The sequence below is a fragment of the Diplotaxodon limnothrissa genome, linkage group LG1 (genome assembly GCF_057381915.1).
Source record: "Diplotaxodon limnothrissa isolate DT_005_m linkage group LG1, D_limnothrissa_male_GT1.1, whole genome shotgun sequence".
NCBI lineage: Eukaryota > Metazoa > Chordata > Actinopteri > Cichliformes > Cichlidae > Diplotaxodon > Diplotaxodon limnothrissa.
The window spans coordinates 7264195-7279341 of record NC_140596.1 but is presented as its reverse complement, the minus strand read 5'-3'; positions in this window follow the sequence as shown (position 1 = coordinate 7279341).

The following is a 15147-nucleotide window of genomic DNA, read 5'->3' as shown; positions in this document are numbered from 1 at the left end:
TAGGCACTGTGACAGTCCAGAGGCCCGAACAAATAGGCTCACTGTGTGACAAATGATAGGCCAGGAATTTAATAATTTACTAATTAATTTGTAGTTCAGTCAGATCATTTATGTTTGAAATGATTTATTACAGCAGCAGAAAGAATATAGGAGGAGTTTGGCGCAGATGCCAAACTTTAATTTTGTATACTTATGAGTGTATAGATGGGAATTTCTGGAGCTTATAATGAGAGGGTGTGTTTGATATATGATTTGAGGAGAGTGAGGCATGTTATGTGTGTATAATGCAATGGAGCTCAAGCTGATTGCCTGACTCCTGGCAGACTGTACTCTATATGCATAAATGGCAAAGAGTTTTATGGGGAGGGCTCGTCTTGGAAAAAATATCTTAACAGTTGCACAGCACTGCAGTAAATGTTGTTGCTACTTTCCACTACTGGGTGTAACTACTTCATTTTCAAATACACAATCTAAAGTCACTAGTTTTGTCTAAGGACAAAAGCTCCTTCTCTCAACTAGAAGAAAAATGTATCACAACATTATGAATTGTTTGAAGAGACATATCTTTTTGGTTCTCTCCTTCTTCTGATAGTTGGTCATTTGAGTTTTAGGAAGGCTGGACAGAAATGGAAATGGGCAGACACTTTTTGACTCTGACATAATATTACATTTGCGTTGCTACCACATTTTAATGATCCAAAACAGTCAAGCAATATTAGTTTATTCTGGAAGACAACATTAAACACAGCTTGTCCTCATTTTAATGACACAGCTTACATTAAATTAATGCACAATTTTATTGGTGAGAGACAGCATTGTCTGCATGTAAAGAAGTTGGATTGTAATTGCATGCTTGCGCATGCACACACACACACACACACACACACACACACACACACACACACACACACACACACACACACACACACACACACAAATCCAATTTTCATTGTGCAACTTTACTTATAATCACTACTTTTCTACATTGAAACTAGGCTGTTATGCTTTTCCAAAGTATTTAAATATTTAAATTAATCATTATTAGTAGTAATAAAGATGATAAGCTGCAATAGCCGACAGAATATGAAATAAACGTCAGCAACAACAGATGATCTTCAGAAAAGTGAATAACCATTCCAGAGATGTGCAGTTCAATGTGCTCATTCAGTGTGTTTTTGTGAATTTTTATTCATTTTGATCAATTATAATTTATAAATGAATCCGTTTTATAAGTGTTCCCATGTCCCATTCTGAGCTAGTGCTGCATACAGGTGCAAACCAAGTGCACCTTTTTTTCAACTTTGCCCGTCAAAATCAATTTGTATCACGTTCACAGTATATTGAGTCCAAGGGGAAAACTATGTACTGAGTGACAACCATACACCAATAAAAGAGAAAAAGTAATAGATAAAAAATTCAAACTAATCCAAAGTAAGGAAAAAAAAAATTAAAATAAATATTATGCTAAAAAGCATTTTTTTTTTGGTTTATTTAACTTATTTATTCATTTACAATTTCACTATTATAATGTATCATTTATGTTTAAAAAAAGTGAAATTGTTTTTGTCACATTTAATCTCTTCTAAAGTTAATCTGAAAGCTCTGTTTGAATTGTCTCATGCATTCTAAAAGATTTATTTGTCACAAGGCCGGCTGATTGTGACAACCACCTGTCATAGTCTTTTTGACCTAATCCAAGATGAAGTTTCATTTTTAAAAAACTAAACAGATATGACAGCCCTTCGAGAATGGTCTTTTCAAGTGTCATCCAGAGTGCTATGAAAATGTGGCTGGCTCCTTAGATGCCTCCCGATCCCCTGATTCCATCCTGAAGTTCTATTTGTCCTTGTCTTTGAAATATTTCCATTAATGAAGTTTGAAAAAAAAATTCATGAAATACCTTATCAAACACATGACAGCCTTCCGTTGCCAAATGAATGAGAATGAGTGGAACTGTCACTCTCTTGTTCCATTAAACCTCTCTGAGCAGTTGATAGATTTTATAAAACCTGTATCTTCGCTGTGGCCTACTTCTCACTAAAAAGGCCAACCAGGTGACAGAGGAGACGTACCCTGGAAAAAAGCCTCCATCTTACTTCCTCCAACAAAACCAAGCTTTGGTTGATCAACCATTTATAAACTTCCTACACGTCTTTACTGCTAAGCTGGTCTGCTAGAATGAAACACCCAATGAAACTGTACAGTCTTCAAAGAGTCTAGCTGAAGATGAAGGGCTGTATGAGCAGAGCATGGACTTGTTGAAGACTAATTAAGTTGTGGGAGTGTTCTGCTATGTCTCCAATCTGAGCAACTTAAAAGAGGACATGCCCTCAGATCTCTTGTACCACAAAGAAAGGAGCAGTAGGCAAGTCTTAAAGTTTAGCAGAACATTGCTATAAAAACCAAGTTAGTTTTTTTTTTTTGCACATGTTCCGTTCATATTCACAGACTTGCATAAATTAGAAAAAGCATATTTTAGCTGATAAATTCATACTCTGGAAAACATCTCTAGATCTGTGCTTTTATGTAGGAAGTTAAAGAGGATGTATAGATAGTTCCTGCATAAAGCCCCCTCAACTCAAAAATGTGTTTTTCTGTTTTGACGTTTGTGGGTTATTGATGTTTACAGAGTCAGAGTAATGGTAAAGTTATGGGTATTTTTATTTCATATATTATGTTGTATTTGGAGTATTTTTTAGTTGTTTTGAGTTTACGACTCATGTCTGATAACTTAGCCAGATCTTTCTTGTAAAAGAGTTTTCATCTAAATGGGAATTCCTGGCAAAGTGAAGCTAATAATAACAGTATTAGTAAAACGTATTATTGGCATTTCTCCTTTTGAACACATAAAAGAAACTGAAAAACATAATGTTTACTTCCATTAAGTCACCTTAGGGTATACTTCTTAAGACCACTTAATGGTTGCTGCGTGTGCATGGTAGGGATGACACTTCGGGGTCCCCATAATATGTATAGAAGCATCCCCATGTGGAATTACTATGTATAGGTCAGACACTTATGTCTTAGATACTGAGTTAAAACATAATGCTATTTAAATATCAAAGCTGTGCTTTTTTCCCTCCTTTTCCGTACTGTAACCCATTATTTTCAAGGTATCTGAGTAAGATTTTGAAAATAAATGACAGGGCACATACACTTATGGCCATCGTAATTTCTTATCATTTTTTTGTATCTCTGATACTAAACCATGTCAGATCCTTAAATACAATCCAACAAAGTACTAACAAAGCTATTATAGATACCCAGGCCAATTTACTTCTCCAAAAGCAAGTTGGCTGAAACTTCTTACCACTAAGAGAAAAGAAAGAAAAGCAAAGAGAAACAAAGACAAAGGTGAATGAAATACACCAGTTTGTGAAGGGTAAAACAGCTATTTCTAATGCTCTATGACTCCACAGATCCTCAGGGAGAGACATGATCTAGAAATGTGGCTTGAAAAAACAGTGAACCTTCGAATAAGTAGTTGACCTCCTCCAGAACACATCATCCAGAAAGTCACAAAAGATCCAAGGAAAACATCCAAGGAACTTAGGCCTCTATCACTTTAATAAAGGGCGATTTATATGAATCTCTTTTATATAGCACCCATTAATAACATTAGTCATCTCAAGGCACTTTGTACTGCAGGGTAAAGACCTTACAATATCAGAGAAAAAGTCATTGTTCATGACTCCACTGTGATAGAAACTGGGCAAAAAAGACTCTACAGGAGAGCAGCAAGACAAAAACCAGTTGCTCACTCAGAAAAATATTGAGGCTCAGCTAAATTTTGCCATGTTGGATAGCGATGACCCTTAAACTTTGAGAAAGAGTGCCTTTTTGACTCACCTGTCAGTAAGCAGTTCAGCTTACTGACAGGTGTTTTTGGCATACTCCAAACACACAACTCCACAGAAAGAACATCATAGCAGTAAAAGAAGAAGAAAGCACTGTAATGTTGTAAAGGTCCCTTACTGCTTTAGCACCACGGTGACTTCCCATAACTCAGGGAAACATGAAACATGAATTCGGACTAAAAATCCTGAAGGAGAACATGAGGTCAAAGGAGCAAGTCCACCTCTAAAGGGCCTAAAAGAAATGAGATTAAAGTGTGGAGCAGCTAGTAAAAGTCGAGACCCCAACCCCATTGAGATGGTGTTGTGGGAGCTGAAAAGAGCAGTTCATATTCACAGACCCTCCAGTGTGGGAGCACTAAAGCAGTTCTGCAAAGACGTCAGGGCCAAAATCCCTGTAAAGTAATGTCAGACACTCCAGGTCTCCAGTTATCAGAAGTATTTGGTTGCTGCTGTTGACACAACCAACTATTAAGTTCATGGGGGCAATTGCTTTTTTAAATTAGTGATTTTGGTATTGGATAACCTTTTTGCTTCAATAAAGCATTTTTTCAAATCACTGCAGCTAAAGAAGAAATTGATAAGTGCTTGAGAGTTTTCAAGTGGGACCTCAGAAATTACAATATATTGTAGTCATAGCACAGGAAATGAAGGTAGTCACGGTGTGAGTATAAGTGGTCACCAAAGTCAAGTGGTAGTTTTAAATAGTGCAGAAAAGTACTTTAGCTTATTAGAGAGTATCATAATAAAGTAGAAACACAAAGCCTGCCCCCTGTTGAGTTTAAATACCAGTATTTAAATAGTGCACTTTTCTTGCACTTGCCTTTGACTTACAGCGCATAAAGATTTTAAACTAGACGTGAGGACTGTAGGTGATGTTAATGGCTGATGAGAGTAGCTGGAAAACATTTCCTATGAGCTGTGTCTCACTACAGGTAGTAGTGCAACAATTAAAACAATAGTTCCTCCACAGCTGAAAAATGCTGTTATATCGAGTCCATGGAGGAAGGACTGTTATGTGGAATTTTTTAAACTAAAGCCCTGAAGCTGTGCAGCTCAGTTTGTCTGTTAGCAGAATAAACTACTGACTCAAAAAGGAGTTTGTCAAAGATCTCTGTTGGCTTGGCGTCTGACCCTGCTGGCTACCGACTGAAGCCTTTCCAGAATAAAACTTCTTTGCTGTTTATATTTTTCTTTCTTTTTTTTCTCCTTTGTAGCTACTTTGCACGTCGAACTTTCTTGTTGTCACAATGGTTCTTTTCTGGGCTGGTCTTTTTTTCTCTTTTATGAAAAAGCCTGGTTTAAAATAAGTCCTCTGTGATCTTCTTGGTAGAAAAAGTGATAAGACAGCAGCACATTTACAGAAATTGCTAAACAAAAGTCGCATACACTGTTAGGATGAGTGCAGCTGACATCCCATAATCTCAAATTGTCTGTGCCCAGATCCATAAACAAAACAAAGCAAAAACATCATGTAAAAGGTTTGGCTTTCCTGGTTCTTTGCTGATTTATCTTCTCTTTTTGATATCTTATTGTACATTTTTCACTAAGCACAATCTCTGATGCTGTAACTCCAAATCGGCTCTCAGTATTACTTACAAGGAATTTGAGCTTAGATCAGCTAATAGTCTCTTCTGTCATAGCGTATTCTGCACAACATAAGTCAATAAAAACCTTTTCTCTAATTTTTTTCTCTGTTATTCATTTGCTGACATTTCTTACACTGCACTGTTTCTGTTACATTTTAGTCAAAATTTAATCTTTCTAATAAGCCATTAAATCATTTACCCACATTGTTCTTGGTAGTTTGCATGTATATTTGTATGATTTTTTTTTTTTACAGGTGAATAAGAAAAGAAAAAACTTACCATCTGTAGAAACATGGTAATTTATTTTCTTGGCAGTGTTCATCCTGAGCAAACCCTGTCATATTTGCCAGTAATTAATTTTCTTTCTTAAAACTTAGGTATTTTCTTTTCACATTTCTTTGGATTTCTGCTTCATTATGAAAATATAAACAAACAAGAACAGGAAAAAAGCATTGTATTGTATATGTATGTAGATATATATGTATGCATGGGTTTTTTTTTTGTTTTTTTGTTTTGTTTTGTTCTTTTGCCTGTCCCATTTGGTTCTTTAGCCGTCAGAATTGTTGTCTGAAGACCAACAAGGATACCCAATGGATTTATTTTGCCAAATGGATCGTCGTGGCATTGCCGTATTGGTCCATTTGATCGACCTTTGTTTTTATTATTTATTTTATTTTATTTTCAGTTGTTACAGACGGGACAGACATGAGTGAGGGATAGGAAAGGGAGAAAGAAAGAGGAAGGAAAAGAAAAACAGAAGGGGAGAGGGAAAGTGAGAAAGGGGAAAAAATAAAATAAAATCTCCTGGATCACCTGTTGAGAGAGAAAGAATAGAAAACAAGCAAAAAAAAACCAAAGCAACATACTAAACACAACACCATTGCATTAATCTAGCTAAGTGTAAACAGCAGTAAATACTAAATATTCAATGTTGTTGTGCAGCATGCAGGACAGACAGCGCACAATGTGCTTTGAAGTAGCAGCCAAGAAAGGTGTAATTTAAGTCTACGAACAGTGAACATCCATGTGCACACCTCTGTGGATCAGCACGCTTGTATTCAAATGGTTTCTACATGTAATGGTCTGCAAGAGGATGTAGAGAGCCATAGCCCTGTCCCCCAGGGCATGAAGCAGGCATGGAGGAGATCCAGGCCCCAGACATCCAGAGGCCCCAGAGTGCGAGAGCCCAAGGAGGACCACTGGAGGGGCATCCGTGCAACTCTCATGGGAAGGGCTGAAGATATACATACATACATGTGGTTTGTTTTTTTTTTACATCTATTTTAAACTTCATCATCATCATAACACAGAATCTGTCGTTTTAATTTTTCATCATTATGTTTTATATATTTTTGATGCTAGTGACTTTGTTGACCTTGTATTACTTGAGCTCACTGCTGTATTCAATGCAGTGGACCATCAGATCTTGATCTCCCATCTTGCCCTAAACTTGTTAATGTCTTATCTGACTAACATATTCTTTTTTGTCAGAGGTCTATAATTCAAAAACATAATATTGCATATAACTTGTATGTTGAAAATATGTACTGTATCCTTGGCAAGTTGTTTAGCAGATACTAAATTGTGCTGTCATAAAATGTCCTCGATTTTAATCAAAATTAAACTGAAATTTTAGTAATTAATCCCACTGGTCTGCAGGCAGTTATACTTGCCAATAGTCTCTCAAATACTGAGTCCCTGGATTTATAATGTAAACCTAATGTGAAAAATTATTAGAAAAATATTTTTGATTCTTGTTAAAATTAGTCTTCCATCAATCTATTAATCCACTTTCTTCTGGGACCGTGGGGCAACAGAGAAGCCCAGATCTCCCTCTCCTGAGTCACTTCCTCCAACTTATCCAGGGCACCTACAAGACATTCCCAGGCCAGCCTAGAGATTACATCTTTCCTTTTTGTCCTGGGTTTGACCCAGGCCCTCCTCCCAGTGGGATATGCCATGAACACCTCACCTAGGAGGGAAAGAGATGGCGACAAGCCGCCATTTGGAAAAACTAATTTACGCCATTTCTATCCGCAATCTTGTTCACCACTCCAGATCTCCATGTGTCAACCAGGACAGCCCTACAACATCCAGAGCCTTTATGAACTCAGGACAAACCTCATCCACTCATCCACTCCAGTGGCCTGGCCATCAGTGACCTCAGTGACCTCAGTGATGGGCAAGTCGTCACCCTCATCCCTAAATGCATCCTCTAAAGAAGACGTGTCAGTGGGATTGAGGAGGTGCTATGCCTTCCACAGCCCAACTATATCCTCTACAGCAGTCCACCATCACTATACAACATGTGAGCACGGCACTGCTTTCCACTCCTGAGTCATCTGACACTTTTTCAGAATCACTCTTCCCACAGTTCTGCCATGTTCCACTTGGCCTGGCGGTACCCATTAGTAGTGTTAGGAAGCACACAGGCTAACCAAGGCCAACAGGACCCCTACAGCTTGAAGGCTCCCTTCACCAATGGTGTTCACCATCTACTTTGGAGATTACCCCCACAACAGGCACCAACCACCTTACGGCTACTGCTTCTTGCAGCAGACACAGCAATGGAGTTTCAAAACATGGTCAATTTGGACTTAATGTCCCCAGCCTCCCTTGGAATATTGTTGAAGTCTGCTTGGATGTGGGAGTTGGAGATCTTGATCAGTTGATAGCTCAGCTCTTCTCCTCTTCAACAAAGGATCCAGAACATACAGCCACAGATCTGATGACATGTTTAACAAACCAATAATTGACCTGGAACATACAGTGCCCTGGTGCCATGTGTCCATATGAAGTCTCATTGAAGTCTCCCAGTAAGACAACATAGTCACAAGAAGGAGCACTCTCAATTACCACCATTACCACACTTGGTTACTCTGAACTGTCATTCAGTGCAAAACATAACAACAGTCAGGAGATGTTCAGATCCAAAGGTTTAGGGAAGAAAACCTGCCATCCAAAGGCAAACCCCCCAACATATTAGCAACAAGCCGAGGGGATACAAAAATAGCCACCACTTCCACCGCCTTTCACCAAGGTTAACTCCAGAGTGAAACAGAGTCCAGAGTCCAGACTGGTTCCAGAGCTCAAGCCATGTGTTGATGAGCCTCGCTATATCTAGCCAGTATCTCTCAACCTCACACAATAGTTCAGGATCGCTTCCCCCCCACCAGCGAGGGGACATTCCTGGTTGATTTTCTGTTAGTTAAGACTTGCCAAAACATTTTAACTAAAGACAACATTTTTCACTTAAGACATATTTAAGGTTAAACCCTGTCTTTCTTTTACTGACCTTGAGATAGCTATTTCTGCTCGTATTAGATCAAAACATAATTACTGCAATTCATTATGCTGGATGGTGCAACTGCATTTGAAATACATGCATAACTGTACCTCTCATTATCTATCACACGGTGGGACATATCACAACTGCAATGTGTAGAAAGGTGGGGTTATTTTTATTCATTGTGTTGTTACTGCTGTTTTAATGATTCCCCCTTCAAATACTTGTTTTTATTTACATTTTAATTTCTTGAAATTTTATGAAATAGTTTACTTGTTTGCTGTGAGGCAGTTTGGTCAAAGTTTGTCATATTTGAATGCAAAAGTAAATTAAGATGCAAGTAACAGAAATATGTCACACTTTATAAATATATAATAAAAAATAAAAAAAAATATTATATATATATATATATATATATATATATATATATATATATATATATATATATATATATATAATGTCCACCCATGCAAATGTGGTCCATTTAGACATGTACACATGGCCAAACCATGGCCAATAGCCTGCTGAAGAAGAAAAGTGGTTTCAATAACTTTGAACATGGTGTGGTTGGTGATAGAAGGGCTGGTCTGGGTATTTCAGAAACTGCTGATCTACTGGGATTTTCCCACAGGACCATCTCTAGAGTTTACAGAAAATGGTTCAACAAAGAAAAAATATCCAGTGAGCAGCAGCAGTTCTTTGTGTGAAAATAACTTGAGGTACACAGAAGACAATATCTGAACACAACACCTCGAAACTTAAGGCATGTGGGCTACAGCAGCAAAATACCACACCAGGTGTCACTCCTGTCAAGAACAGAAGAGTGAAGCTACAAATCGCAAGAACTAAAACTGGACAACAGGAGAGTGGAAAAAGGTTGTCTGGTCAGATAGGGCTAAGGTTTATATGATATTTGGTCTTGATAACAAGAACGCATGGATCCATCACCCTTTGCATTAACAGTCAAGGCTGGTTGCATACAGCTGCATGGGATATATTCTTAATACATCATGGGTGCCTTGGTACCAACTGACCACTGTTTAAATGCCACAATCTAAATGACTACTGATTTTGATCATGTCCATTCTTTTATGACCACAGTGTACCCATCTTCTAATGGCTGCTTCCAGCAGGATACCATACACCGTTATGTCAATATGGATGAAACCATGAAGAATCACGGTCATTCTGAAGGAAAAGGGGAGTCCAACCCAGTACTAGAAAGGTGTAAGTAAGTAATAAAGTTGTATATACTGTAACATATATTGATTTTGATGGTATTTTTCTTTTCTTTTTTTTGGGCAAAAGATTCCAACGTTTCAGTGTCATCATCTCTTGGTTGTAGCTTCATATTGAGAGACATTAAAGTGACATTACCTCTACCAAGACAGCCATTATGCACATTTTCGAAAGGTTAAAGTATTCATTTAAATGCTTTTTTAAAGTCATGATAAGCATACTTACCATGCACTGAAGATGCCTGCTTTCTCAGTCGTAGAGGCACGTTTTCTGTTTTTAGATGAGAAGAACCATCCCAATGGCATCATTAAAGTTAGACCAACAAGTCCATATTTGAATCTTCTTTTGAGCAGGGCAAATCCTTCCATTCTGTTTTTATTCACATTACCTATATTATTATTTATTTTTGTTAAACGGGTTTGCCAGTGTCAGCATCACTGGGCAGAGAGGATAATATGTTTCCATGAATAGACTTAAAAGGTCCCCAGTAATCACACAAAAGAATGCTGTTGTGACAAAAACACCAATTACATCGGTTAGACAAACACAAAGTAAACAGGAGAGAATTTCTGCCAGGTCATTGAGATGACTGAAAAGTAGGCTGCGGTTGCATCAGGTCAGGATCAAATTTCCATGAAAGATATAGTCAGCTAATACTGCAGTGTCAGGAGCATAATTTGCTTTAAGAGATTACGAGATCAATTTTCATGTGTACAAATCAAGACTAATGGAGGAAACCATCAAATTCAGTCTAATATACAGACGTGGATGAGAGATAGTTTTAAATAGTTCAGTTCTGAGAAACATCGCACCCACACGTTTCTTTTGGATTAAGTGATTTGTTGCAGGGATCATTCATTCTGTTGTTCTTGTCCTCAGGGCAGTGGTACTGCTGTCACCCTCCATGTGTGTGTATTTGTGCGTGTGTGTGTGTGTGTGAATGCACAATAGCATACTGTCCTACTGTGTCAGACTACTCTGACAGGTGTTCATATGGCGTATCAGCAAAATACCGATAGTAATAGCAATGGTTGAGACAATTTAACCGTGCATGAGTATTCATGTAATCATGTATTTCTAGAGCAATGACTACTAAGATGTTAATGGACTTCATGGCTGCTATGATTGCATCAAAAAATGGAAGGCATAGATGGTATGCTTTCTGTAAAGCAGTTTGCTGATGAAATTTCTCTACTCAGTGCATGTTTCATATTTGTCTGATTTTTTTTCAATATATAAAGGACTGAAGGACAAATTGTATCAGCAGTTCATTGAAAAGTCAGGTCCTTATCCTCCTCCCGACAAATAAAAGGGCAAAGGACTGATGGGTGACTAAGCTCTTATTGTGTGGACTCTGCACAAGTCTTGAAAACATTATTTTTCATTGAGGGCTAGCAGGAGGGACCATGCGCTTACCTGCTGCTCTCTGGCAGGTAGCTCCAAGCCCTCCTGGGTTTTAAATGCACCTTAGAACACACATGCATCAACATTACAATGAGCGGGTGGAGGGAGGTTCGGAGTCTTCTCTCACCCCCGTTCTCTGCGACCTGCTGGAGCAGGGGGGCTAGGACTAGGAGGAGGAGTTGGCCGTCCGACTGCGGTCTGGAGTGTGGAGCCTTCCTGCTGCTGCGGAGTCAGGGCGGTCTGCCTCCCCCCACCGCAGGGAAAAGGGAAACACCACCTGGGTCTGGGTGCAGTTCCCCCCTCCAGGGGCGGGGGCACCTAGACCCGGTTTGTAGAGTACGCTTGGGGAGTGTGATCGTGTGTACAACGTCTCTTTATGTATGTCTCCACGTTGGTTGAGTGTGGAGTAAGTGCATATGAGAGCATGAGGGTGGGAATGGATGTTTGTATCTGTGTGTGCCTGTATGTCTGTGTCTATATGTCAGGTTGGGTGTCAGGCGCCACCTCTCTGGGGACATCTCAGGCCCTCCAAGGTTTGGAGGCCTATCTCCCCCTACCACCACTTCCCCTGCCAGTGGCGGACCCCCTCAGACATCGGTGCGTTGGTGGTTCTTTGTGTCCGGGGATGGGCGTCCAGGTACACACCGGCTCACTCCTTGGCGGCCGCTTATCGGGGCCTGGAGCCTGGGGCTCGCTCGGGCCACTTCGGAGGTGGGGTGCCCCCGGCCTCTCGGCCTGGGGCTCGGTCACTCAGGCGCAGCTGGCTGCCGGCGGAGCTCACGGGCGCGTCACTGCAACTCCCCCTGGCTTCTGCTCCGCGGCTGCTGAGTGAGCCCTCATCTGGGACTCTCCTCAGCTCTTTCCGGGACAGTGGCGCAGCTGCCCCTCTGTTGGTCTTCCTTGGTCTCTTGTGTTCTGGGGGCCTCTGGATGTCTGGAGTTTTGATCTCCTCCACACCTGCTTCACGCCCTGGAGGACGGGGCTGTGGCCCCCCCACACCCTCTAGCAGATTATTACATGAAGGAACCTTTTAAAAAAACAAAAAACAAGCGCGTCCATGCTCACAGGTGTACACACGGGTGATCACACCCACAAACTACACCCTTTTTGGCTCCTACCTCAAAGCACACTGTGTTCTGTTGATCTTATGTGCTGCACAATAATGTTTAACATTTAGTATTTACTGTCATATTCCCATATATCATTGTGATGTTGTTTATTCTATTACTCTTGTTCTCTTCTGCTTGCTTTCTTTTTTCTTTCTCAGCAGGTGATCCAGGTGATTGATATATGCTTTTTTTTTTCTGCCCGTTCTGTTGGTTTTTGTCTTTTGCCCTTCTCCCCTGTCCCTCTTCTCAGCTGTTTCTCTTTCCCTCTTTCTTTCTCCCCTTCTTTCCCCCAGTCAAGTCTGTCCCGTATTCAGTAAGTGAAAATAAAATAAACAATAAAAGGTGAATCAAATGGACCATTACGGCAAGGCTGGGATGGTCAGTTTGGTAAAGTAAATCCGTTGGGCATCTTTCTTTGCCTTTAGACAACAATTCTGATGGCAAAAGAGCCAAACGGGACAGGCCAAAAAAAAAGAAAAAAAAAAAAAAAAAAAAGAAAAAAAAAAAAGAAAACATTATTTTTTAAGGCTCCTGTGCATGACAACAGTTTATACATTATGATTTTCTTAAAAAGAGCCAGCTGACAAACTGTTGTAGACAAGAGAAAATAGAATTTCAGTTTCAAAATGAAAAGGGTAAGTCAAAAAGAAAACATAAAACATGCACACTAAAAGGAGGGGATTGAACGATAGACTTAGTTCACAGGGCAGTTCTCATAATGTAATAATAATAATATAATGTATTCACATTGCAGCATACAAGCCTAGTTTTCGCTGCATGGTGGTCAGTTATGCTACACTTTACTAAATAGCAACATGAAAATCAGAAATTGTGACATTGGTATAACAATAAAAGCCATATCTGCAACTTCTGATTCAGCAGTTAACTCCTAATGTGGCACCAAGATATTAGACATTGCAGTTCATACTGCACCACTTTTCAAACCTGTATTTAATTAAAAGTGTCAAAATTTATGTCCATGAATACGAATGAACAGATTTAATTTTGTTACAGTTTTACAAACTGCCTTGATAAAATTTCACGATTATTTCATGAAATGCCTCGGACTTGCAAAGGTACGCAACACTTGAACAAATTGAACAAATCTTTTAACTTCCATAGTAACTGTCCTGTGATCATTTTCTGCAATAACGTGAATTCACCAAAACAGTCCACTGTTTGAGAAGATGAAATGTGTTTTTTTCGACAATTCTCCAGCTCCGCTGAGGATGCAGCCAAGGGGCTGCAGTTAACATATCCCACCTCTGCCCACAACAGCTTTATGTTTCTCTATTTTCACATCCATTCTGCTCCTGACATTCAAAGATGCTACAGTCAATTTCTCAAGGTGCGTTACTGTCATCCTGACCTGAGATTTACACCTCTCGATGCCTGTGTTGCACAGGAGAAGAATGTTCCCCCCAGAATGATTACAGTTTATGTTTCTTGGTAGGATATTGGATTTTCTTGACTATGTGGGTTCATCTGTTTGAGGACGGTTGTAAGAAACATGTGTGGACAACCTCTTGTGATCCACACATGACTAACCTGCTCACATCAGAAGAGGCATATAAGCAGACAAACAAAAATGCTTAAATGACAAACTGTCTAAACTGTCATGACCAATAATTTGATCTGCACCTTTTTAGATTATAGAAGTGTGATGGACCAAACTGTGTGCTAATTTGCTTAATTTGCTTTGACATACACTAAGAGTATTTTTACATTTGCACTGTTTAGTCAATTTAAATTAAACTTTTAATTTGGTGCAGCTAGTAATCAATCAAAACAACAACAAGAAAACCTTTTGGAAGAAGAGGGCCTGTTCCAGTTTCAAAAGAAATCCAGAGCAGCTGGTTTATGTGAACAACCTGGTCTTACTTTGATCCAACCCACCTACCACGTGTACATTGGATTTTCCTGTAGCTAGGTAGGCTTTGCTACAGGAAAGCCGACCTAGCTTCACAAACAGTTTCCTGTTTTGACTCTTTTTTTACTGGCGAAAAAGAAAGTGCAACCAGAATGAACAAACTATAAGTGTGGAAATACTAAATTGTAGGTCTTTAGCTTACAATATAAAGTGCCATGAGGTGACTGTTGTTGTGTGAAGTGACATATTTTGTGTACTAATGTTTCTAAAAAGCTGTGCTCAGTCCTTCCACTCAGGGTCCTAAAAAAATTTCAGCTAACACTGGCGGTGCTGCAGGCTAATCAGAGTATTCCGGATTATTCCTTCTCCCTAGCAAGGCCTTCCCGTTCTTCCTATGTGATCCCTAACCATTCCGAGGCCAAATAAGAATTGTTCTAGTTGCTCTAACTCTGAGTCTGCTTCCAGATGGCCATGCCCAGAAAACTTCCAAAGAAGAGCACCCTGTAAGGAGCTTAGATAGAGGAAGCTCCAAGAAGGGCCACAACTCTTGTTGTCAAAAGGAGGGGCTCTTCTTGGAGCTTCCTCTATTTGAGCTCCGTCCCTTTCTCTAACAGCTAAAGCCTTGATAGGAGGAACTTTGATGTACAGAGGAATTCATAGCTGACTTAATGACTGCAAACTGCCCAGTTTCAAACCATCACCCCTCCACCACCACCATACTTTGTGCTGATATACTATATTTAATTGTTTTCTCCAAATGCAGTGCTGTGCATTAATGTCAGACATCTCCACTTAG